This window comes from Rattus norvegicus, chromosome 13 (genome assembly GCF_021556685.1).
Source record: "Rattus norvegicus strain SHRSP/BbbUtx chromosome 13, alternate assembly SHRSP_T2T, whole genome shotgun sequence".
NCBI classification, from domain to species: domain Eukaryota; kingdom Metazoa; phylum Chordata; class Mammalia; order Rodentia; family Muridae; genus Rattus; species Rattus norvegicus.
Genome location: NC_141546.1, coordinates 66,903,140 through 66,907,500, shown reverse-complemented (window position 1 = coordinate 66,907,500; position 4,361 = coordinate 66,903,140). Strand labels below are relative to the sequence as shown.

At 42.6% G+C, this 4,361-nt stretch overlaps 1 long non-coding RNA gene across 3 annotated transcripts in view; it reads right to left on the bottom strand.

Moving 5' to 3' along the window:
• LOC108352553 (uncharacterized) overlaps positions 1-1,190 on the bottom strand; it is a 44,221-nt gene extending 43,031 nt beyond the window's left edge. The window contains exon 1 of one of the 3 annotated variants that reach the window (XR_015635546.1): positions 972-1,190. This is a non-coding gene — a long non-coding RNA (uncharacterized LOC108352553). The remainder of the gene's footprint in view (positions 1-971) is intronic. The other 2 variants (XR_015635547.1, XR_015635548.1) reach the window with 2 other exon arrangements.
• Between the last annotated feature and the right edge of the window lie 3,171 nt (positions 1,191-4,361).

Below are 4,361 nucleotides of genomic sequence, written 5' to 3'. Positions count from 1 at the left end.
CTCTGGGCTGCACTCTGCCGGCCCCTTTACATGGCGGGCGGCTCTGTCTGTCTGTCCTGCACACTCCTCAGACGCGTCTGTCCCTCTTCTTCCTCCTCCTCCTCGTGGTCCCGGGAAACCTAAAACCCCACCTCTTTCTCTTCTCCCCTGCTATTGGCTGCTGGCGTCTTCATTTACCAATCAGAATTAATTGGGGGCAGGTTCCAAGAAGCTACAGTGCAGACCCTCTCATCCAAACAGTTTTGGGGGACACAATTAGCATTCTTAATACCACATAAGCTCCTCCTCCCTGTGCTGTACGTAGTAAACATGTTGAGGTCCCGGGTTGTTTCAAATCTGTGCCGCTCTATCAGAACCGGCATGGCCCACCGGTTACAGCTTGCTGGACGAGTGTCTCTTTACCTCTCCTTTCTTCGTTCCTTATTGCCCCAGTCAATTGTCCACAACCAAGCTGCACTGGACATGGCTAGCATATGTCACAGAGAAGGAGGTCTGGTTGGTGCAGACCACGGAAAGACTGAAGAATGATACACATTCAGCCGGGAGACACTTCACCTCAGCATCTTTCTGTCGGAATGACAAATGTGTCTCCAACACGTGAGAGCCTATGAAGTCCTACCATCTCCCATTCCACCACCGATGGCATGACTCAGCCAGCCCCTCCCCCGCCCGCCACCTGAACTTAAACATTAGACGCTACCAGATGACTTTAAAACATTGTACTTTCGGTGACGGTGCCAGGGTTCAAATCCACAGTCTTCTATGTTCTAAACATATACTGTGCCACTGAGCTATAACTCACCCAACCTTTTATATAAGGTGACAAAGAAACAAGATGGAAAAATTGTTGAATTGTAGCTACACAGTCCTGTATCTGAAGCTGATCATGCACGGTAAATTGTTAAGCATGGTTTCCCTCACCCACACCAAAGCCCCGCTCTACAGTCCTTCTGCTGGATTGGGGTTCTTACCTGCATTGTCATTACTGATTGAGACGCTGTTGATGTTCAAAGGCCTTAGCCTCGCTGTGTTTGCCCAAATGTTTCCACTTCATGTCTTAAGGATCTGCTCTTCCTCTACCCTCTCCACCTTAGTTTTTGAGACAGGGTCTCCGACTGAACCCACCATTCTCCATTTCAGCTATACTGGCTGGCCAGCAATCCCTAGGGATCCATAGCAAGACAGACACTGATGTCATAATGCTCAGACCCTAGGTCGAGCCTCAGCTCTACGGAACATTTTCAGGGGAGGCAGCGACTTTCGAGAGGCTTCACACAGACTTTCTGAGTTTCCTATTTGTGCCCTGGTCAGCCTTCCAACGCTTTCAATTTATCTATTTATCCATGCATAACCTTAATTATTGATGAAAGTGGTCAGGTTACATCACACTATTGATACTTACCATTATCACCATGGCAACCAAGGACCTTAGCTAGTTGATCTTCATTTTGCCTTCCACTTGCATGCATCCCTATCTCTGTTTCTGTTAATAAGTTGAGTACCACATCATAGATTATCATAGATTATCTCCATGCTATTTTCCTATATCAAAGAGACTCAATGTATCCATTAACTATATTAGCCATTAAAGATTGTATCAATTTCCTGTTGATGCTGTGATCAATTGCTACATACTTGCTGGCTTAAGGCAACTCCCATTTCTTATCCTATATGACAAAGAAAAATTGTCACTGGGCAAAAACTAAGGTTTCATTCTTCTTGGAGACCCTAGGGGTAGTAAATTTCCTTGATTTTTCTAATTCCAGACACTAACTTCAGATGCTGACTCACAGTTCCTTCCTGCCTTCAAAGTTAGGAATCGCTCTCAGTCCTTCTCATAGAACATCACTGATGCTACTGTTTCTAAACCCCTCTTCATGGTTAAGGACACCTTTGACTCTATGGGGCCTACCTGAAGAACCAGGATAATCTATCATTAAGTCAGCTAACATCGCTCACAATTCCACTTACAAACATAGTCTCCCTTTCCAGATAACATTGCATCTGGGCTCCAGGATTAGGAGATGAACATGTTCTGGAAGATTATGATTCTACTTATCCAAGAATATTGCCTTACACTGCAGTTTTTAGGCCTGTTGTTTGCGTGTTCATTTTTAATGGCTTTATTTTATTCGCCTGGGCCTTTAAAAAAGATTCTGCTTTATTTGTAATTATGTGGACCTGCGTAGGTAAATGAACATGAGTGTAGGTGTCCATAGGGGCCAGAAGAGGGCGCCAGGCTCCAGGAGCTAGAGTTACAGGGGGGTTTGAGCTAACTGACACACTTGATTTAATCGTGGGTCACTTGTAAGAGCCCTGCAGTCTCTTAGTGGCTGAGGCAACTGCAAGCCTTTTATCTGGGTTTCGCCAGAAAACGAGTGGTGTGTTCCAATGGAATGATTGGAAAAGATGTAATCAAAAGAGGATTGCAGAGATGGTAAAGGCAAGGTGAAGGAGATAGGCAAAGTAATTTTAAAAGTACCTTAGAGGTAATAACAGCAGCAAGGAGTAAGGAATGGAGAAATAGTTCTCAAAACTGCTTAAAATATGCAGCCTTGGGGCAAAGTCTACACCCAGTACCAAACCATGGTCTGGAGGAGATGAAGCCAGGGGAATAAAGTCACTCTCATTCTGCTCTTAAGTATCCTTCTAGATTTTCCATTGGCCAAACATATCCAAGGGACAAGATGAAGAAGCCAAGAGGAATGTGGCCAATAAGAGTCACCGTCATAGTCACAAAGCAGGTAGAGGACAGTGTACCTACAGCATTAGATAAACTAGAAAAATTTAGGTAAATAATTCTTACTAAAGGATGGGTGGTACTTTTTTTTAATAAATCTTTTTAGTGAATGTATATGAGTACACTGTAGCTGTCTTCAGACACACAAGAAGAGGACACTAGATCTCATTACAGATGGTTTTGAGCCACCATGTGGTTGCTATGATTTGAACTCAGGACTAAGAGCAGTCGGTGCTCTTAGCCACTGAGCCATCTCTCCAGCCCGGGGTAGTACTTATTGCCTGGTAGGTTGTTTGTATTTTAAATTATCCAGTCGAATTAATTCAAGTAGAACTTATGGGGGAAAATTAAGCTTCAATACTTAAAACAAGTCTTATTTATTAAGTATACATACTATATTTAACTGTACATACTATATTCAAGTATTAAAAATTAAAAGACATGACATGCATTCAAGAAGAATATGGGGTAAATTTTATTTCATTATTTTTAATGAGTGAAAATAACATGGCTCATTCCTCAGCTTCCACGGTCTGGGAAAGGTTTACTCCTTCCCACTGATGTCAACCTTAGACACAGAGAATGTATCCATGAAGGATCCATCATGTCTCCTGGACTTTACAAATAGATTAAGCATTGTTCATCACATCCAAGACAATATGCAAGTCTGGAAGTGTATGTGGGTTATGCAATGAATGCTTCTATACCTTCCTGAGGGAAAATACACATTTTCTAGCAATTGCAATACAGATGTGTAAGCCCAAAATGCAGGAAACATGAGGAAGTGAAAGTGTATGTGCCAGTGACTCCCATGCTAGATGCATAGAATTATGAACCAACTGAATTTAAAACTCCAGCTCAATTAAGTATAGGCTCAGAGAAAGGAATTTCTTTCCCTGTGGGAAGTTTCCCAGCGAGTAACAGTAACAGTTGTAAAGGAAAGTGAATTTCAGTAAACAGGAAAAAAATTCCAAATATTTTGCAGAGAAACATAGGGACAGGATGGTATAAAGAGAAGTTACTTCTTAGTTAACTAACTGAACTGTTGGGAAAAAGACATCCTTTCCTAGTTCCCATATCACCTCTAGAGAAATTTATACTTATGATTCTAGAATAATCAGCACAGAATGTTGGAGAACCAAGCTTTCCCCTCTATTCTCTTTCCCTCTGTTATAGGGTTTCCCTGCTGTGAACAGACACTATGACCAAGGCAACTCTTATAAGGACAACATTTAATTGGGGCTGGCTTACAGGTTCAGAGGTTCAGTCCATTATCATCATGGCAGGAAGCATGGCAGCATCCAGGCAGGCATGGTGCAGGTGGAGCTTCATCTGAAGGCAGCTAGTTGAAGACTCAATTCCAGACAGCTAGAAGTAGGGTCTTAAAGCCCATGCCCACACTGACATACCTGCTCCAACAAGGCCACACCTGCTCCAACAAGGCCACACCTGCTCCAACAAGGCCACACCTCCAAATAACGCCACTCCCTGGGCCAAACAAATACAAACCATCACACCCTCCTTCCTGTCTTTCTTTCTTCTATCCCTTATTTCTTTAATTTTATATTCTATTTTCTATATAGAGATAGATAGATAGATAGATAGATAGATAGATAGATAG